This window comes from Salmo salar, chromosome ssa13 (genome assembly GCF_905237065.1).
Source record: "Salmo salar chromosome ssa13, Ssal_v3.1, whole genome shotgun sequence".
Lineage (NCBI taxonomy): Eukaryota > Metazoa > Chordata > Actinopteri > Salmoniformes > Salmonidae > Salmo > Salmo salar.
The window spans coordinates 50,642,477-50,665,522 of NC_059454.1; the positions used below are offsets into that span (position 1 = coordinate 50,642,477).

General features: G+C 42.3%; 1 long non-coding RNA gene across 1 annotated transcript; it reads right to left on the reverse strand.

Annotated features, from left to right (window-relative positions):
* Window positions 1–3,606: 3,606 nt before the first annotated feature.
* LOC123726142 (uncharacterized) lies at window positions 3,607–19,178 on the reverse strand. Its single transcript, XR_006758460.1, has 4 exons — window positions 18,970–19,178; window positions 18,370–18,431; window positions 17,918–17,985; window positions 3,607–3,703 (listed from the first exon to the last, which is right to left on the reverse strand). It is a non-coding gene; the product is annotated as an uncharacterized lncRNA (long non-coding RNA).
* Between the last annotated feature and the right edge of the window lie 3,868 nt (window positions 19,179–23,046).

A 23,046-nucleotide genomic window follows, 5' to 3' on the forward strand; every position in this document is an offset into this window, starting at 1 on the left:
GACCCCAACCAAGGAGCATCAAAAATCGTGCTATAAATTCTCAGACAACACAAGGATTCCTTGATGCCCTTCCACACTCCCTCTGCCTACCCAAGGACATCAGAGGACAAAAATCAGTTAACCACCTAACTGAGGAACTCAATTTAACCTCTCTAGAGTCGGCGGCAGTATTTTCACGGCCGGATTAAAAACGTACCCAATTTAAACTGGTTACTACTCTATTCCAGAAACGAGAATATGCATATAATTGGTAGATTTGGATAGAAAACACTCTAAAGTTTATAAAACTGTTTGAATGGTGTCTGTGAGTATAACAGAACTCATATGGCAGGCCAAAACCTGAGAAGATTCCATACAGGAAGTGCCCTCTCTGACCATTTCTTGTGCTTCTGTGGCATCTCTGTCAAAAATACAGGATCTCTGCTGTAACGTGACAATTTCTAAGGCTCCCATCGGGTCTCTGAAGGCGCAAGAAAGTGGAATGAGATCTCTGCTGTCTCTGGGCTAGGTGCAGGAGCGCTGTTTGTGAGTGGTCAGGCTGGTGGCTCAGAGACAGGAGATGCGCAGGAGATGCGTGGTTGAAGTAGAAGTCCTGGGAGTGCATTCTGTGCATTCTGACGAAGAACAGCAAAGGTAATCCAATTTTTCTACTAGTAATTCTGAGCTTACTGAGCCTCGATGTTGGCGAGTGTCTGTTTAGCTAGCCTTGATGGCCGAGCTATCTACTCAGAATATTGCAAAATGTGCTTTTGCCGAAAAGCTATTTTAAAATCTGACACGCGATTGTATAAAGGAGTTCAGCATCTATAATTCTTTAAATAATTGTTATGTATTTTGTAAACATTTAGCAAAAGTAATTTAGTAAATTCACCGGAAGTTTTCGGTGTGTATGCTCGTTCTGAACGTCACATGCTAATGTAAAAAGCAGTTTTTTTATATAAATATGAACTTGATTGAACAAAACATGCATGTATTGTATAACATAATGTGCTAGGAGTGTCATCTGATGAAGATCATCAAAGGTTAGTGCTGCATTAAGCTGTGGTTTTGGTTTTTGTGACATATATGCATGCTTGAAAAATGTGATTATTTCTGGCTGGGTACTCTCCTAACATAATCTAATGTTTTGTTTTCGCTGTAAAGCCTTTTTGAAATCGGACAATGTGGTTAGATTAATGAGAGTCTTGTCTTTAAAATGGTGTAAAATAGTAATATGTTTGAGAAATTGAAGTTATAGCATTTTTAAGGTTTTTGTATTTCGCGCCACTCGATTCCACTGGCTGTTGACTAGGTGGGACGATTTCGTCCCACATACCCGAGAGAGGTTAACCTTGTGCAATATGCTAGATGCAGTTGCACCCCTAAAAACTAAAAACATTTGTCATAAGAAACTAGCTCCCTGGTATACAGAAAATACACGAGCTCTGGAGTAAGCTTCCAGAAAATTGGAACGGAAATGGCGCCACACCAAACTGAAAGTCTTCTGACTAGCTTGGAAAGACAGTACCGTGCAGTATCGAAGAGCCCTCACTGCTGCTCGATCATCCTATTTTTCCAACTTAATTGAGGAATATAAGAACAATCCGAAATGTCTTTTTGATACTGTCGCAAAGCTAACTAAAAAGCAGCATTCCCCAAGAGAGAATGGCTTTCACTTCAGCAGTAATAAATTCATGAACTTCTTTGAGGAAAAGATCATGATCATTAGAAAGCAAATTACGGACTCCTCTTTAAATCTGCGTATTCTTCCAAAGCTCTGTTGTCCTGAGTCTGCACAACTCTGCCAGGACCTAGTATTAAGGGAGACACTAAAGTGTTTTAGTACTATATCTCTTGACAAAATGATGAAAATAATCATGGCCTCTAAACCTTCAAGCTGCATACTGGACCCTATTCCAATTAAACTACTGAAAGAGCTGCTTCCTTTGCTTGGCCCTCCTATGTTGAACATAATAAACGGCTCTCTATCCACCGGATGTGTACCAAGCTCACTAAAAGTGTCAGTAATAAAGCCTCTCTTGAAAAAGCCAAATCTTGACCCAGAATATATAAAAAAACTATCGGCCTATATCGAATCTTCCATTCCTCTCAAACATTTTGGAAAACGCTGTTGCTTCAGGAAGTCACTGACTTCCTGAAGACAAACAATGTATACGAAACGCTTCAGTCTGGTTTTAGACCCCATCATAGCACTGAGACTGCACTTGTGAAGGTAGTAAATGACCTTTAATGGCGTCAGACCGAGACTCTGCATCTGTCCTCATGCTCCTAGACCTTGGAGCTGATTTTGATACCATCGATCACCACATTCTTTTGGAGAGATTGGAAACCTAAATTGGTCTACACGGACAAGTTCTGGCCTGGTTTAGATCTTATCTGTCGGAAATATATCAGTTTGTCTCTGTGAATGGTTTGTCCTCTGACAAATCAACTGTAAATTTCGGTGTTCCTCAAGGTTCTGTTTTAGGACCACTATTGTTTTCACTATATATTTTACCTCTTGGGGATGTCATTCGAAAACATAATGTTAAATTTCACTGCTATGCGGATGACACACAGCTGTACATTTCAATGAAACATGGTGAAGCCCCAAAATTGCCCTCGCTAGAAGCCTGTGTTTCAGACATAAGGAAGTGGATGGCTGCAAACTTTCTACTTTTAAACTCGGACAAAACAGAAATGCTTGTTCTAGGTCCCAAGAAACAAAGAGATCTTCTGTTAAATCTGACAATTAATCTTGATGGTTGTACAGTCATCTCACATAAAACTGTGAAGTACCTCGGCAGTACTCTGGACCCTGATCTCTCTTTTGAAGAACATATCAAGACTGTTTCACGGGCAGCTTTTTTTCCATCTACATAACATTGTAAAAATCTGAAACTTTCTGTCGAAAAATGTGGCAGAAAAATGTATCCATGCTTTTGTTACTTCTAGGTTGGACTACTGCAATGCTCTACTTTCCGGCTACCCTGAGTTTTTCCTAGCCACTGTGCTTCTACACGTGCATTGCTTGCTGTTTGTAGTTTTAGGCTGAGTTTCTGTACATATCAGCTGATGTAAGAAGGGCTATATAACTCATTTGATTTGATTTGATTTGGAACCCATCATAATAAAGGTGCAGCAGCTTGCTTTAAATGACATTTCAGGTGTCATCACATTGAGAAGCAAAATGACTGACATAAATACATTGGATGCAAGGGGTTCTCTAAGGACCTAAGATCAGTGGGCGTAACCTGAGTTTTCACGGAGATCTATCATTGATAGTCAAGGAAGTGTGCATATCTCAAGGTAGGATTTTGCCCTCAATTTCTTTTAAGTCTAAGTGTCCAAAAGCATTGATCATTATCCCTGTGCAAGTGTTCTATAATACATATTAACTCAAATCAAAATGTTGATAAAATTGGCAATACCTTACAGATACCTACAACTGAAGGGGATTTTAATATTTGGTTAAAAAATGTGCTTTACCCTTTTGAGATCTCAAAACAAATGACAAATGTGGTTAAAATGTATGTTTTTATTTCACATGTTTACTCTTTTGTATCATAATGGCAATATTTCCACAGTGGTCTCCACCATCTGTGGGGATGTGATACCTTTCTGTAGCACAGTGAACGGGGGGTGGAAATTGTGTTTTCTGTAATCCCAGGATTCCTCACATCGAATCATGCAAATTTGGTGCACTTTGAAGCGAATCCAGCTCCTACCATATGCACAGTGAAAACAACAATTTATTATGCATGCATTGCACCAAGCTTATGGTAATGTTATTTCACTGGTATTCCATAAACTCAAATTTGAGGATGCATACATATCTAAGTTATCTTTAAAAATATATATTTTGTATCTGATTGTGTTGTGCATTCATGCATATCAAGTGATGCATTTAAAGAAAGTTGATGATAGTTGTTTGGTTTAAGGTTACATTTCTGCAATTGCTAGTTTAAACAGTACTGCTTTATTTTACAGCTCTGTTTCAGCTGCCTAGTATTTACTATAAACTATATAGTAATATGTAATAAAAGTATGACAGTCACACAATATTCATGATTATAGATTTTAGTGAAAGACTGTAGGGCTTTTGGAAAGTGTACAAAGAAAATGCATTTCAGTGAACGAATGCTGTAACATAAGGGAATACACTAGTTATGTTCTCCTCTCATGTGACATACTATTCAACACTTATTTCACGTATGAGCTGCATTATGCACTATGCAGTTCTTTATGAATGTTACTTACACCTTCATGAATATGTTATGAATGTTCTGTGAATGCTGTTATGAACCCAGCATTGATATGCATTGCTTATGACACCATTATGACACCATTTCCTCCCTGATTCCTGTTGACATATCTCAAAGGCCAAATAATGTCCGTCAGCATGCTTTATTCCTCTCTGGATAACAGTGGATTAAAACGCACATGGATGATATTTTATTTTGTTTGCTGTCTAATTAATTATCTCAACATGCCAAGATTTTTTTTTAAATCTCAGCTAATTCCTAATTTAGGGGAGGAATCATGCAATCTGTAATTGGCAAGCAGGGATATGAAAGAGAACTACTGGTGTTTCCTTTTCGGATCTAAACTTGGTTTTGTTTCCACATGGAATTTTAAATGAAGAGAGGAGTCAGTCACTGGTGCTGCTGGTTTGATGACATTGTGTTCAATACTATTATCTAACACTGCTTCAGATTGACTTGTAATGAAATGACATCATCCATGAAGGCTTCCCACTGGGCACAAAATGGTTGAATCAATGTTGTTTCCATGTCATTTAACCTGTTATGGCTAGGGGGCAGTATTTTCACGGCTGGATAAAAAACGTACCCGATTTAATCTGGTTACTACTCCTGCCCAGTAACTAGAATATGCATATAATTATTGGCTTTGGATAGAAAACACTCCAAAGTTTCTAAAACTGTTTGAATGGTGTCTGTGAGTATAACAGAACTCAAATGGCAGGTCAAAACCTGAGAGATTCCTTTACAGGAAATGGCCTGTCTGACCATTTCTTGAACTTCTTTGCCATCTCTATCTTTTACAAAGGATCTCTGCTCTAACGTGACACTTCCTACGTCTTCCATGGGCGCTCAGAGCCCGGGAAAAACCTGAATGTCGTCATCCCAGCCCCAGGCTGAAACACATTATCGCCTTTCTCAAGTGGCCGATCAAGGGACTGTGGGCTTAGGCGCGTGCCCTGGCCGCCCCCGTCTTTGTGATTTTTCCTCTGTTTGCCGAAAAAGAGATTCCCGGTCGGAATATTATCGCTTTTTTACGAGATAAATTGCATAAAAATTGATTTTATACAGCGGTTGACATGCTTCGAAGTACGGTAATGGAATATTTAGAAATGTTTTGTCACGAATTGCGCCATGCGCACGACCCTGATTTACCATTTCGGATAGTGTCTGGGACGCACGAACAAAACGCTGCTATTCGGATATAACGATGGATTATTTTGGACCAAACCAACATTTGTTATTGAAGTAGCAGTCCTGGGAGTGCATTCTGACGAAGACAACAAAAGGTAATCAAACTTTTATAATAGTAAATCTGATTTTGGTGAAGGCTAAACTTGCCGGGTGTCTAAATAGTTAGCCCGTGATGGCTGGGCTATGTACTTAGAATATTGCAAAATGTGCTTTCACCAAAAAGCTATTTTAAAATCGGACATATCGAGTGCATAGAGGAGTTCTGTATCTATAATTCTTAAAATAATTGTTATGCTTTTTGTGAACATTTATCGTGAGTAATTTAGTAAATTGTTAGCAAATTCCCCGGAAGTTTGCGGGGGGTATGCTAGTTCTGAACGTCACATGCTAATGTAAAAAGCTGTTTTTTGATATAAATATGAACTTGATTGAACAAAACATGCATGTATTGTATAACATAATGTCCTAGGTGTGTCATCTGATGAAGATCATCAAAGGTTAGTGCTGCATTTAGCTGTCTTCTGGGTTTTTGTGACATTATATGCTAGCTTGAAAAATGGGTGTCTGATTATTTCTGGCTTGGTACTCTGCTGACATAATCTAATGTTTTGCTTTTGTTGTAAAGCCTTTTTGAAATCGGACAGTGTGGTTAGATAAAGGAGAGTCTTGTCTTTAAAATGCTGTGAAATAGTCATATGTTTGAAAAATTGAAGTTTTTGTATTTTTGAGGAATTTGTAATTCGCGCCACGCCTATCATTGGATATTGGAGCAGGTGTTCCGCTAGCGGAACGTCTAGATGTAAGAGGTTTTAAACTTGTGGCTATGAGAGGTAGCGGGTAACTGTACTTCACAGTGATCTGGTTTAGGGCTCGATAGTCAATACACGGGCGCAGACCTCTCTCCTTCTTAACAAAAAGAAACTCGAGGAGGCGGGTGAAGTGGAGGACCGAATGTACCCCTGATGCAGAGATTCGGAGACATATGTCTCCATAGCCGCCATCTCCGTCTGTGACAGGGGATACACGTGACTCCTAGGAAGTGCGGCGTCTACCTGGAGGTTTATCGCACAATCCACCCGACAATGGGATGGTAATTGAGTCGCCTTCCTCTTGGAGAAGGCGAGAGCCAAATCGGAATATTCGGGGGGAATGTGCACGGTGGAGACCTGGTCTGGACTTTCCACCGTAGTAGCACCGACGGAAACCCCTAAACACCTCCCCGAGCACTCTCACGACCACCCCGTGAGAGCCCTCCTTTGCCATGAAACAGTGGGGTCATGACAGGCTAACCAGGGTAGGCCTAGCACCACGGGAAATGCAGGAGAGTCAATGAGGAAGTGACTGATTCTCTCCTTGTGACCCACCTGCATCACCATGCCCAGGAGAGCGGTGGCCTCCCTAACTAACCCTGACCCTATTGGTCGACTGTCTAAGGCGTGAATTGGGAAGGGCATAGCCACTGGAACAATGGGGATCCCTAAACTATGGGCGAATGATCTGTCTATGAAATTCCCAGCCGTGCGTGAATCGACGAGCGCCTTATGCTGGGAATGCAGGGAAAACTCAGGAAAAGTAACATGCAAAAACAGGTGTGCAACAGAGGGCTCTGGGTGAGAATTTTGCCAGCTCACCTGGGGTGATGCCAGAGTGCCCTGCCTGCTGCCTCGACCCCCAGAGGAACCAACCCGACACCGACCGGCAGTGTGACCTCTGCGGCCACAGATGGTGCACATGAAGGAACCTCCTCCGGTCTCCCCGAGTGCAGCACCTCACAGCTCCATGGGTATCGGAGGGGTGGTGCTGGGGGATGGAACCGACAGATCCCTATCTGGACGTCCGCGGGTAGCCAGCAGGTTATCCAGCCGAATGGACAGGTCCACCAGCTGGTCAAAGATGTGGGTGGTGTCCCTGCAGGCCAACTCCCGACGGACGTCCTCGCGCAAACCGCAACGATAGTGGTTGATCAGGGCTCTGTCATTCCATCTCATGCAGGCGGCCAGGGTTCGAAAGTCCATCGTGAACTCCTGGGCGCTCCTCGTCCCCTGCCTCAAGTGGAAGAGATGTTCACCTCGAAGAGATGAAGAGATGAAATCCTCGAAGTGGTCCAGTGCTGCATCTCCTTCTCCCCACACAGCGTTGGCCCACTCCAGAGCTTTCCCCGAGAGGCACGAGGGAGTCGGGTGAACGGTCGCCATGTATAAATCGAGCAGCAGCAGGAAACCCTGGCAGCGTGTGGCCGTCCCATCGTACTCCCTGGGAAGTGCGAGACGAATCCCACTGGAACCGGGTGCAGAGGGGGTGAGTAGTGGAGACCCCTGTTGTGCAGGTGGGGGCGCTGGAGGGACTCTCTGTCTCTCCCCGCGGTCCATCGTCTGGACAACGCGGTCCATGTCGGCACTGAGATGGTGAAGCATCGCCGCGTACTCCTGGACGCGCTCCTCGACTCCTCTACCAGGGGTACCTACTCCTGCTGACTCCATAATTCGGGTGTGGATTTCTGTAATGGAGTGTGTAACTGGCTGCAGGGAAGTCAGGCGCAGGAGAGCAGAAATGGGTAGCAAATGGAGCCCTTATTTGGGCCGAACAAAACACGGCACTCAGAAAACTGAACACACACGGGTTACAATAACCCGGTGCAAACCAGCCTGGAGTACACATACATTTACACATAACAATTCCACAGACAGACATGGGGGGGAAACAGGGGGGGTTATAGGCAAGACGAGTTATGAGGGAATGCAAACCAGGTGTGCGGGAAAACAAGACAAAACAAATGGAAAATGAAAGGTGGATCGGCGATGGCTTGATGACCGGTGACGTTGACCGCCGAACTCTGCCCGAACAAGGAGAGGGACCGACCTCGGTGGAAGTCATGACAGACAGAGATGGTCACCTCGCTTCGCATTCTTAGGAAAGTATGCAGTATTTTGTTTTTTTTATGTATTATTTTTTACACTGTTACCCCAGGAAATCTTAAGTCTTATTACATACAGCCGGGAAGAACTATTGGATATGAGAGCAATGTCAACTTACCAACATTATGACCAGGAATACAACTTTCCCGAAGCGGATCCCCTGTTTGGACCACCCAGGACAATGGATCAGATCCCAGTAGGCGACCCAAAACAACAGCGCCACAGAAGGGGCAGACGGAGCGGTCTTCTGGTCAGGCTCCGTAGACGGGCACATTGCTCACCACTCCCGAGTATACTACTCGCCAATGTCCAGTCTCTTGACAACAAGGTAGACAAAATTTGAGCAAGGGTTGCCTTCCAGAGAGACATCAGAGATTGTAACATTCTCTGTTTCATGGAAACATGGCTCACTTGGGATACGTTATCAGGGTCGGTACAGCCACCTGGTTTCTTCACGCATCGCACCGACAGAAACAAACATCTCTCTGGTAAGAAGACGGGCGGGGGTGTATGCCTTATGATTAACGAGTCGTGGTGTGATCATAACAACATACAGGAACTCAAGTCCTTTTGTTCACCTGACCTAGAATTCCTTACAATCAAATGTTGACCGCATTATCTACCAAGAGAATTCTCTTTGATTATAATCACAGCCGTGTATATCCCCCCCAAGCAGACACCTCGACGGCCCTGAAGGAACTTCATTGGACTCTATGTAAACTGGAAACCACATATCCTGAGGCTGCATTTATTGTATCTTGGGATTTTAACACAGCTAATCTGAAAACAAGGCTCCCTAAATTTTATCAGCATATCGAATGCGCGACCCGGGCTGGCAGCATTCTGGATCATTGCTACTCGTAACTTCCACGGCGCATACAAAGCCCTCCCTCACCCAAAGCCCTCCCTCACCCTTCTTTCGGCAAATCTGACCACAACTCCATTTTATTGCTCCCAGCCTATAGACAGAAACTAAAACAGGAAATGCCCGTGCTCAGGTCTAGTCAACGCTGGTCCGACCAATCTGATTCCACACTTCAAGATTGCTTTGATCACGTGGACTGGGATATGTTCCGGATAGCATCAGACAACAACATTGATGTATACGCTGATTCGGTGAACGAGTTTATTAGCAAGTGCATCGGTGATGTTGTACCCACGGTGATTATTAAAACCTTCCCCAACCAGAAACTGTGGATTGATGGCAGCATTCGCGCAAAACTGAAAACGCAAACCACTGCTTTTAATCATGGCAAGGCGACCGGAAACATGACCGAATACAAACAGTGTAGCTATTCCCTCCGCAAGGCAATCAAACAAGCTAAGCATCAGTATAGAGACAAAGTAGAGTCGCAATTCAACGGCTCAGACACAAGACGTATGTGACAGGGTCTACAGTCAATCACGGATTACAAAAAGAAAACCAGCCCCATCGCGGACTGTTAGGTGGAGCGGCACAAGAGGAGACTCAGATGAGTAAAATGGATAAATAAACCAAAATATTTATAGCCAAATGGATGGAGTGCAGGCCAGAGGAAGCTCAGGTGGGTTGGAGGAAACCAGATGTGGAGGCTGAGGTTGGAGTGAGCTGGGTTGAGACAGGGAAAACAGGTCCGGAGGGAAATCCAAGGGAGTGATGGTGAGCTGAATCCAGAACAGGGTAGCAGGGTGGTCAGATGTGGAACAGGAGACAGGTACCAGAGTCAGAGCGGCAAAATGAGCAGAGATTACGATCTGGCAGAGTGGAAGTGGCAGGACTGAGTATTTGTAGAGGTCTTGATAATGGAATGGGTTGCAGCTGGTGGGGATCTGTTCTGACTCCAGCACACCTGTCTCCAACCACACAATAACACAGAGAGGGAGGAGGAAAGAGCGAGTTTGTACTGGGGAAGTGGCTGCAGGTCAAGAAGACACCGGATAAATACAGGAGGGCGTAGCAGGCGCAGATGTGACAGCGGACACCGACGTCTTGCTCCCAGACAAACTAAACAACTTCTTTGCTCGCTTTGACGACAATACAATGCCACTGACACAGCCCGCTACCAAAACCTGCGGGCTCTCCTTCAACGAGAGTAAAACATTTAAACGTGTTAACCCTCGCAAGGCTGCCGGCCCAGACGGTATCCCTAGCCACATCCTCAGAGCATGCGCAGACCAGCTGGCTGGTGTGTTTACGGACATATTCAATCAATCCCTATCCCAGTCTGCTGTTCCCACATGCTTCAAGAGGGCCAACATTGTTCCTGTTCCCAAGAAAGCTAAGGTAACTGAGCTAAAGGACTATCGCCCCGTAGCACTCACTTCCGTCATCATGAAGTGCTTTGAGAGACTAGTTAAGGATCATATCACCTCCACCCTAACTGACACCCTAGACCCACTCCAATTTTCTTACCGCCCCAATAGGTCCACAGACGACGCAATCACAATCACACTGCACACAGCCCTAACCCATCTGGACAAGAGGAATACTTTTTGTAAGAATGCTGTTCATGGATTACAGCTCAGCATTTAACACCATAGTACCCTCCAAACTCATCATTAAGCTCGAGACCCCGCCCTGTGCATCTGGGTCCTGGACTTTCTGACAGGCCGCCCCCAGGTGGTGAGGGTAGGAAACAACATCTCCACCCAACTGATCCTCAACACTCAGCCCTCTCCTGTACTCCCTGTTCACCCATGACTGCGTGGCCATGCACGCCTCCAACTCAATCATCAAGTTTGCAGATGACACTACAGTGGTAGGCTTGATTACCAAAAACAACGAGTCGGCCTACAGGGAGGAGGTGAGGGCCCTCGGCATGTGGTGTCAGGAAAATAACCTCACACTCAACGTCAACAAAACAAAGGAGATGATCGTGGACTTCAGGAAACAGCATCGACGGGACAGTAGTGGAGAAGGTGGAAAGTTTTAAGTTCCTCGGCGTACACATCATGGACAAACTGAAATGGTCCATCCACTCAGACAGTGTAGGCAAGAAGGCGGCTGAAGGCTAGAGAAATTTGGCTTGTCACCGAAAACACTCACAAACTTTTACAGATGCACAATCGAGAGCATCCTGTCAGGCTGTATCACCGCCTGGTACGGCAACTGCTCCACCCACAACCGTAAGGCTCTCCAGAGGGTAGTGAGGTCTGCACAACGCATCACCGGGGGTAAACTACGTGCCCAGTACCTGCCCTCCAGGACACCTACACCACCCGATGTCACAGGAAGGCCAAAAATATAATTAAGGACAACCACCCGAGCCACTGCCTGTTCACCCCATTATCATCTAGAAGGTGAGGTCAGTACAGGTGCATTAAAGCTGGGACCAAGAGACTGAAAAACAGCTTCTATCTCAAGGCCATCAGACTGTTAAACAGCCATCACTAACATTGAGTGGCTGCTGCCAACATACTGACTCATTGCCACTTTAATAATAAAAATGTGGATGTAATAAATGTATCACTAGTCACTTTAAACAATGCCACTTTATATAATGTTTACATACCCTACATTACTCATCTCATATGTATATCGTGTACTCTGTACCATCTACAGCATCTTGCCTATGCCGCACGGCCATCGCTTATCCATATATTTATATGTACATATTCTTATTCATTCCTTTACACTTGTGTGTATAAGGTAGTTGTGAAATTGTTAGATTACTTGTTAGATATTACTGCACGGTCGGAACTAGAAGCACAAGCATTTCGCTACACTCACATTAACATCTGCTAACAATGTGTATGTGACCAATACAATTTGATTTGATTCGATTTTTTTGTGTGTACTGTAGATATGGTTGTCCTTGTTGGACGTCTTTCCGCGATGTTCCTATCTGCGGATTCATTGCTAAATATACAAAGTGACAAAAAAAATTCCAGTCTCTGAAAGACTACAACTCGTGTGGGCCGGTGCTCTGTGCTTTGGCCCTGTCCCTCCCCCAAGGCCGGCTTTTTTGAAAGGGAGGGGGACACCAACAAAACAAAGTATTTGGGGCAAAACTGAAAGAACTGACCAGACCTCAACGGCTTCAAGGGATTCCACTCATCAACGCGAATTCGACGATGTACTATTAGCCTTTTGGTAATATTCAAGCATACATGTTTCAACCAGAAATATAGCGAAGAGGATTTGAAACAAAGAGTTGGAGTTAGCTAGAAACTCAGCTACAGCCTATGTCAGCACCAAGAAGGCAGATGACAAATACGGTGGCTAGCTAAGTAAGTTGTTTTTTATGCAAGCCACCTAGCTAGCTAGCTAAATTTAGTGTATCTACTGAAACCCATATTATGTATTGCTGGCTAATATACTACTGTGTTACAGAGGGGGGAAATCTAAGAATATTTATGTTTGCTCACTTAGTACAGTAGCTAGCTAGCTAAGTTAGCTAAACAACTACTGGTAGCCGTATGTATAACAAAAAAATAATAGGTTTTACATTCAGAGATCTGTTGTACCTCAATTGTAAAACCTCTTCTCTTTTTAGTCGTAGATATGGCTACTAAACAGCAAGCTACAATGTTACAACCAGCTAGGTTTACCAGCAAACGTTAGCACATGACTGTAGTTGGCTAGCTACTTAGCCTGATGCCTGCTAACTTGCTATGCACCCCACCTCGTGTTTGTAACTTGTTAGCAGATATGTGTAACTTCAGCAACTGTAAATAATTGCACTAGCTAGTGATGTAACATAATTGGTAGACATTGGTTATCCTCTTACATCTAGACGTTCTGCTAGCGGAACACCTGCTCCAATATCCAATGATGGGCGTGGCGCAAAATACAAATTCCTCGAAAATCCGAAAACTTCCATTTTTCAAACATATGACTATTTTACACCATTTTAAAGACAAGACTCTCCTTTATCTAACCACACTGTCCGATTTCAAAAAGGCTTTACAGCGAAAGCAAAACATTAGATTATGTCAGCAGAGTACCCAGCCAGAAATAATCAGACACCCATTTTTCAAGCTAGCATATAATGTCACAAAAACCAAAACCACAGCTTAATGCAGCACTAACCTTTGATGATCTTCATCAGATGACACTCCTAGGACATTATGTTATACAATACATGCATGTTTTGTTCAATCAAGTTCATATTTATATCAAAAACCAGCTTTTTACATTAGCATGTGACGTTCAGAACTAGCATACCCACCGAAACTTCCGGTGAATTTACTAAATTACTCACGATAAACGTTCACAAAAAACATAATTATTTTAAGAATTATAGATACAGAACTCCTTTATGCAATCGCGGTGTCCGATTTTAAAATAGCTTTTCGGTGAAAGCACATTTTGCAATATTCTGAGTAGATAGCTCGCCATCACGGGCTAGCTATTTTGACACCCACCAAGTTTGTTACTCACCAAACTCAGATTTACTATAAGAAAAATTGGATTACCTTTGCTGTTCTTCGTCAGAATGCACTCCCAGGACTTCTACTTCAATAACAAATGTTGGTTTGGTTCCAAATAATCCATAGTTATATCCAAATAGCGGCGTTTGTTGTGCGTTCAAGAAACTATCCGAAGGGTAAAGAAGGGTGACGCACGCGGCGCGTTTCGTGACAAAAAAAATTCAAAATATTCCATTACCGTACTTCGAAGCATGTCAACCGCTGTTTAAAATCAATTTTTATGTGATTTTTCTCGTAAAAAAGCGATAATATTCCAACCGGGAGTCGTTGTTTTCGTTCAAAGACAGAAAATGTTAACATGGAGTCGGCTCGTGCACGCGCCCCCAGTCTCATTGTTCTCAGATCGACCACTATCCAAATGCGCTACTGTTTTTCAGCCATGGCCTGCAGAGTCATCATTCCCCGTTCTGCCGCCTTCTGAGAGCCTATGGGAGCCGTAGGAAGTGTCACGTTACAGCAGAGATCCTCAGTTTTCAATAAAGAGAGTGTAGAAGGCCAAGGAATGGTCAGAGAGGGCACTTCCTGTAAGGAATCTTCTCAGGTTTTGGCCTGCCAAATGAATTCTGTTATACTCAGAGACACCATTCAAACAGTTTTAGAAACTTTCGAGTGTTTTCTATCCAAAGCTAATAATTATATGCATATTCTAATTTCTGGGCAGGAGTAATAATCAGATTAAATCGGGTACGTTTTTTATCCGGCCGTGAAAATACTGCCCCCTCTCCATAACAGGTTATGATGATGACATTTGATGCATTTCAATCTCAGAAAAGTAAAGGCATGACGCAAGATAGGATTCCAAAGAGTTCAATAACAATTATTGGCTATCCAGCAAGTTAGCTAGCTACATTTACTTACAGTGAGGAGAAACAATAATACATCAATTTACTGTTGTAAATCTCTAAAACTGATAAACTGGTTTTACTAGAAAAATATTGCCTGATCGACATGGCTGTAGCTAGATACTGTCTGCCTACCTACCTAGGTACATTTGTACATATGGTCACTATACAAAAGTTATGGGTTAAGCCATATTTCTTTCTTTTAAGGTAGATATTGTTCTAATTGTTAACTCTGTGCCTATGCACATGTATGCATGTTCAACTAGCCTACCCTAATGCTGATGTTATGCTGGCACAGTTCAACTCTAGTTTAGACTGTACAATAGAGTAGAATTGATTTTATTCTTTGGTCTTACAGACAATATTGTGTGGTGCTCGGGCCTCTTCCTGGAGTGGATTCTATATCTAGAGAAAAATGATTCCTTTGCCTGCATGTGTCATTGTAGCAGAAGAGTATTCCTCTTGATGGATTGGACATTATGCTGGATTTCAAGCAGTAGATGACTCAAGAGGAGCTGAATGGCAGTTTGATCATGACAACATAATTTGCTGATCAACAGATGTCTGCACTTTATACCTCAGACACACTCACACACAGCCCAGAATCTGCTATGTCACACAAGTATTCCCTGAACTTTACTACACTGATTGTACGGTATTTTTCTTTGTGAATGACAGTTTCATCATGACCACCTCTCCCATCATCTGTCGATCACCAGTTCTTTTAGCTCCAGATTGTTACACCAAATAATGTGATTTAACCAAAGACTTGTGGTATCTATTACTGGGAGTTACAGGATACACTACTGGTCAACATTTTTAGAACACCTACTCGTTCAAGGTTTTTTCTATATTTTTACTATTTTCTACATTGAAGAATAATAGTGAAGACAACAAAACTATGAAATAACACATATGGAATCATGTAGTAACCAAAAAAGTGTTAAACAAATCAACATTTATTTTATATTTGAGATTATTCAAATAGCCACCCTTTGCCTTGATGACAGCTTTGCACACTCTTGGCATTCTCTCAACCAGCTTCACCTGGGATGCTTTTCCAACAGTCTTGAAGGAGTACCCACATATGCTGAGCACTTTTTGGCTGCTTTTCCTTCACTCTGCGGTCTGACTCATCCCAAACCATCTCAATTTGGTTGAGATCACAGGGATTGTGGAGGCCAAGTCATCTGATGCAGCACTCCATCACTCTCCTTCTTGGTAAAATAGCCCTTACACAGCCTGGAGGTGTGTTCATAGTCCTGTTGAAAAACAAATGATAGTTCCACTAAGCCCAAACCAGATGAATGGTGTATCACTGCAGAATGCTGTGGTAGCCATGCTGATTAAGTATGCCTTGAATTCTAAATAAATCAAAGACAGTGTCACCAGCAAAGCACCCCCAGACCATAACACCTCCTTCTCCATGCTTTATGGTGGGAAATACACATGCGTCGATCATCCGTTCACCCACACCGTGTCTCACAAAGACACAGCGGTTGGAACTAAAAATCTCCAATTTGGACTCCAGACCAAAGGACACATTTCCACTGGTTTAATGTCCATTGCTCGTGTTTCTTGGCCCAAGCAAGTCTCTTCTTCTTTTTGGTGTCCTTTAGTAGACCATGAAGACCTGATTCACACAGTCTCCTCTGAACAGGTGATGTTGAGATGTGTCTGTTACTTGAACTCTGTGAAGCATATATTTGTGCTGCAATTTCTGAGGCTGGTAACTCTAATGAACTTATCCTCTGCATCAGAGGTAACTCTGGGTCTTCCATTCCTGGGGCGGTCCTCATGATAGCCAGTTTCATCATAGAGCTTGTTGGTTTTTGCGACTGCACTTGAAGAAACTTTCAAAGTTCTTGAAATTTTCCGTATTGACTGACCTTCATGTCTTAGAGTAATGATGGACTGTCGTTTCTCTATGCTTATTTGAGCTGTTCTTGCCATAATATGGACTTGGTCTTTTACCAAATAGGGCTATCTTCTATATACCACCCCTACCTTGTCACAACACAACTGATTGGCTCGAACGCATTAAGAAGGAAAGAAATTCCACAAATTAATTTTTAAGAAGGCACACCTGTTAATTTAAATGCATTCCAGGTGACTACCTCATGAAGCTGGTTGAGAGAATGCCACGAGTGTGCAAAGCTGTCATCAAGGCAAAGGGTGGCTATTTAAAGAATCTCAACTGTAGAACATCTACAATGTAGAAAATAGTAAAAATAAAGAAAAACCCTGCAATGAGTAGGTGTTCTAAAACGTTTGACCGGTATTGTACGTACTGTTTGGTGTACAGATCATTTTTGACCAACCTTAGCTTGGCGATGCTGTCTTCATCCCGATTTGTGGGAAACAGGAGTCTCATAAAATAGCAGTTTCCAATTGCAGGGGGACAGTTTGAATTGAGAAAATGCTCTGTTGTTAATAAAATAAATACTTTTTTGCTCCATAAAGTAATCCAACAATTTGTACCACGCCATCTTGTCTATTTCAAGTCTTCTCTCATTGATCGAGACTGGTGTCTGTCTTCATGACATGCAGCACTTTGGGGTGGCCACCCACACCTCGATCAATGAGAGAAGAGTTGAAATAGACAAGATGGCTGTGTACACATTGTTGGAAATTTTGAGAGGAAAGATCAGTCAACACAATGAATGGGCCGGGGGCTGCAGATGGTGTGAAAAGTCTTAGGAGGGCATGTCATGTCCTGACCAGAATAGGGGTTATTGGTTATGGTAGTTTGGTCAGGACATGGCAGAGGGTATTTGTTTTATATGGTTCGGGGGGTTATGTGTATGTAGAGGGGAATTGTATTTATGTGTTCCGGGGTTTTTGGTGTATGTTCTTGTTTTGGGTTTCTAGGTTTTCTAGGTTGTGTATTTCCTTGTTGGCCTGGTGTGGCTCTCAATCAGGAACAGCTTTACATCGTTTTTCCTGATTGGGAGTCATACTAAGGGAGCTTGTTTTCACCTGTCTTTTTGTGGGTAGTTGTATTTTGCACTGCTGTTATTATAGCCTGTGAAACTGTCGGTCTGTCGTTCTTTGTTTCTTGTTTTCGTGTTCACTTTAATTAAATAAAATAATGATGAGCACGCAACCCGCTGCGCCTTGGTCCCCTTTTCTCGTCAACGACGGCTGTGACAGGGCAGTTCTTACATAATCTGTGTTGTTCAGTATGGGAGATTGAGGAGAAATAGCTCCTCTCAATCGCCCTCCTACACAACTTTACATTTGCTGTCTCTAAGCACAACCCTACACAACCAAACCCTCCTTCCTCATTTCAAAGACCTGTCTATAAACCTACCCCAGCCTGTTGACTTTGACAAATCAGAGGATTTTTGAAGACATCTTTGTATTTTTTTTGTTGAGAATCTGCAAAGAGAAGAATGAGGTGGTTGTGTCATTATTGTTGTAGTCTTTATTTTATACCTTTCAGTATCCTTTGCTGGCTTCTGTCCCACAATCTTGTTGTGCTCCATAACCGCAAGGTGTGTCCGCTCCCTCATATTTGTGTACCCAAACTGCAGCTGCTTTGGAGTATTTTATAGCAGGGCACTGTGGAAGGACCCCAACTAACCTGAATGTTTACAAAGAGTAAATTTAAAAGAGAACTGGGGCAGTCTAAATTGATTACATGGTCTGGAAGGTACTCTGTGGTCCTCAGGCTACCTCTAACCACCTGAAACGCAAACACTACCCAATTCATGTTTGTCATGCTTACTGTAAATTGAGCTATTTTAGATGTTGCCAATTTACCTTCACCTTGTGCAGAGCTATGGGTTGGAAGCGCATGTTGGTGGAATCAGGTTCTGTATCATCTACAACAAAATACACAACATTACACAATTTTACCACCCAACTAATTGCATTGATCTCTATTACACTGGCTAGCTTAGCACATCTAACATGGACATTTCAATATTATCAGCTTGCTGTTAGCTAGCTAGCATCACTTAACTGGCAGAAAGATGGCTAGCCAGCTGAGAACCAACTAACCAACCATAGACAATTCATACAAATTCATCATTGCTACCAACGCACAAACAGAGAGTGAGTTCGCTATAGCGACAATTCTATTTTTAGAAACTGAGTGTTTTCCCGATAAGTGTGTAATAGATGGCTACCAGATTGAGCTACTCTTATTTGCCAACATTAGCTAGCTTACGTTAGCTAACGTTAGTCAAAGATAGAATGAACAAACAAACATGTTTACTCTCCTGAAGGTAGCTACCAGTGTAGCAGTGACGACCATGGCATAGGTGAAATTGATTGTCAGTTTTTATCCAAAAGATAGCTGTATGATTTAGCTGATGGCTTTCAGAGTTCAATACAGGACTGTAACGTTAGCTAGGTTACCTCAAATCAAGACTCTTCTGTTTTGTTGTGAAGGAAAAAATAGCATTAAACTGGCTGTCATTGAAATGGATTCCCCATCAGTTCAGCCTGAAAATCCCTCTGATAATCTTTGGTCACCATAAGCATCATTCTTGTTACCCGCAAGCCACTGGCAGCATTGGGGTAAATCTCTGGTTGATAGAACTGTGAAAGATAACACATTTTCGAGCTTGTTTGTGATTAGTACAGCAGGACACAGAACGTTACACGGCATGATGGCAAACATTTGTGAATACAAATGTAAAAAAATAATAATCTTGCCTAGATAAATTCTGGGATTGCTGTGTGTTGTTCATTCGAACTAAACAAGGGCACACCCCATCTACCTAGTGGGGCGGTATCTGCATTCGCTATGAATGCCAGACTTTGTGGTTCACTATGAGCAGACAAATGCACAGGAAGTCGAAACCTGATTCTACCAGTGAAATGAAAATGCGCTCGGTCTAGCGCTGGTTTGGATAATTTTTACGTTTATGGCAAAAATATGTTGTTAATATAATACTGACTGTATGCCATGGCTAGGGCTGTTGCGGTGACCGTATTACCGCCACAGCCAAGTCATGAAGGCAGTCAAATTTAATGTGACCATTTGCTAACCGCCTGGTACTCAGCACTCTATTGTTCCTTGACTCACTCTGACATCAATGCAAATGTAATCGAAAAATGTAATCAAACATTTCATGAGAGCTAATGTTGCACAACATTTTTATAGGATATGCAATTGTGTGAGAAAACAGTGATGGCCTCTTTTAAAAAGAGGAGGGTCCCATCAGCTTTCTATAAGCTAGGCCTACTATATTTATTTCTCAACTTTCCTAATATTAAGCAAATATTAAGCACATTGCTTATCTTTACAATAGGAAATAGCCCACCTGGCTGGCATGAAAATTAACCACAGGAAAAGCGTCCTCCTTTCACTATTTAAGTGCAGAGATGTATTTTTTCCACCTGTTTCAAAACAGGTGCATGATAATGGTCCATTCTAAATCAAAATGAATTTCACACATATTATTTAGTATATGTAAAGACAAGATTAAATCAAGAATATTCTGATGGGTGACAATTATATATTATCACTTGTGAATGATGCCCAGTTTAAAGCAAGAAACAATGCCTTTTTTGTGTGACTTATTTGTATCATAGTCATGTAGCCTAACCCATAGGCCTATATGTTTTGGTAAGGTTTGTATCACAACTAAAGTGGCCAAATAACTTCAAATTAAGCACATTAATCTGCTTTACTAGGGGTGTATAGCCTAACTGGCATACATAAGCAGCGCGTGAGTGTCAAGTTTGGGGAAGATAATTTTCACCATAAAAATGCACCTTTATAATAAAAGCATTAAATGCGTAGTCGCATTTGCAGTCACTTTTGATAATGGTGTTTTCTGCTAATGGAACATTTGTGCTTACTGCCGTGTGCGCATTGCTGCACTTATAATGTGAAGAAATAGCCTAATATTTTATAAACATTTTAAGCTAAATGTTCTGATCTGTTGCGTCAGCCTCATTGTGTAAAAAAAGTTTTTTGATGCTAGTGGTTGTATTAATTTGGGATCTATCGCATCCCACAACTGTCTCAGACTATGTTTGGAACATATATTTCTCACACAGAATAGAATAGGTCAACTTTTGTAGAGCTTTTGTTGTTTGTTAGGCCTACTCATCTTATTGGCTGAAGAAAAGTAAATGTGGACAGTTCTTCCAATATCTTCAATATGCACCTCAGAATTGGATACTGACATACGCAGTTGTGTCCCCGATGTGTCTGTCTTCACTTGTAGCCTGTGAGAAAGACCCGATCACTTGATGGAGAGCCATGTGAGTGAGATGAGAGAAGCTTCAGAGCAGGCAGCATTCAGGAAGAAGGGCTGCAAAAGGCATGGATTGTTTTAGGGTGCATTATGGCCACACAAACAGCATGCCGCTGGGAAATTCAAGGCATTATCAAGTGCTTCTCAAATTGTGAATGAGAGACTGATGAATTGCCTAAAGCCTGCGCAAAAAACTAAGCAGAGCTCATGCCTTTCAAGCTACTTTTTTCAAATCATCATTAGAGTTGCATCATGCAGCCTTAAAATGTATTAAAAATCAAAACATATAACCCAACGTTTGTAGAACAACTAAAGTTTCATGAATAACTGTAAATGAAGCATATAGGAGTACCTATTTCTTTGTTAACCGCTCAACACAGAATAGCCGCATGTGCGCACTCCCTCAAATTGTTTGGAGAAAATATCCTTTCTCTTTTATTCTGCATTGTTCAATTGTATTCTTCATACTATAAAATAATGTAAAATAATGCCACAGAATTCTAAGCAAATCTTGTCTGCTAAATTAACTAGTGTAGCCCACAGCCATTTGGCATAGCCAGATCAGGACCTAACAGAAGGACAACTCAGCTATATTACATGGACTTACAAGACTTTGTAAAATGTAGATCTTCCAAAGGTCTGCATCAGTGGCTTGTGTGTGGAGGCCAGGAGATGCTAAAAGTGTTTATGTTAATTAACGGTCAATTACCTTGAGACCGATAGTTATTTGCTTGACAATTACCGGCCGACGAAATTTCGTGACCACCACAGCCCTAGCCATGGCAGAGCCAGGGTGAAATTTCCCTTTGTCAATAATGATCAATGATGTTTCTAGCATTGGCCAATAAGTTGACACAATTTTTTAAGGTTTCTGTTTTGTTTTAGCAGACAACCTTTAACAAAAGCACAGCTTATTTATCTGTAACTAAATAGACTGTTAGGACAAAGGAAACTGAAAGTACTGAAACTGTTGAGGAGGCTGCAACACTCTCACTCACACAGAGACGAACCCAATGTATTTCTGTCAATGTGTTTCTTGATATTACTCACTGTGAGTAATACCAGCAAGTTTGGGGCTAGCTTTGGGTCAACGTGGGTTGTGAAAGAGAGGGTGACAAGAACCGGTAATAAAACACACACAGACACACGCATACACACACACGAGCGCAAACACACACACACACACACACACACACACACACTTTACCATTTTCCGGTAAGTGTCAACCACAATAATAATTTATCATAACATGGTTTCAAACAGTCAATGCCTTGTGCAGTGTTGAGGTTGGACACTGTGTAGATGACTCTGCTGAAAGTCCTGCTAGACTCATAAATGAAGACAACAATAATGACATACATTACACTAATCATGCTGTAATTTGTGAGAGGTGAGGGGTTGGGCATGTCAGCAGCATACATATACATGGGGTCTTGTGCATCTGTGGTGAATCCTTTTACCTCCCAAGTAAGAGGAGAATTCTGGAGGCAAAAACTAGGGCCTATTTACATTTTAGTCATTTAGCAGACACTCTTATCCAGAGCAACTTACAGTAGTGAATGCATACATTTCATGCATTTTTTTTTTGTTGTACTGGCCCCCCCATGGGAATCGAACCCACAACCCTGGTGTTGCACACACCATGCTGGCATTGCAAACACCATGCTCTACCAACTGAGCCACAGGGAAGACAGTGTGCTGTGTGTCTGTGTGTGTATATATATATATATGCACAAACACACACACACAGCACACTGTCCCCATGTGCATCAGTGTATAGTACACCTCATGAAGTGAGGATATGTGGAATAAAAAGCTGTTAAGCTGCTATTGAGAGACAAGTCTGGCTGGGAGCCTCTATCAGACAAAATGAGATGCTGGGTGGCTTTGTCTCCCCAACTTGCCTCATGTAGCCTGTGGTCTGCCAGGGAGACTACTAAGTTATTCTATGCCAGCGGAGCATTAATTTTCCACATTGTTAGCTCACATTATCCCCTCTGTGCTCAGAAGAAAATTGCTGGAATGAAAAAAATTACTCCCCATGATCGATTAGACCACTGCGCAAGTGAATGTAGGTTACGAGACAGAGAGAGGAGAAGTCCTTCAGACAATGCACAATAGGGTGTTCGTGTGGTATTCCCATTGAGGCCTCTATAGAGCCATGTACTGGTATAGTACCCGCTAGGGTTGGTAAAAGTAGGACTGAGAATTATGGAAGCAGAT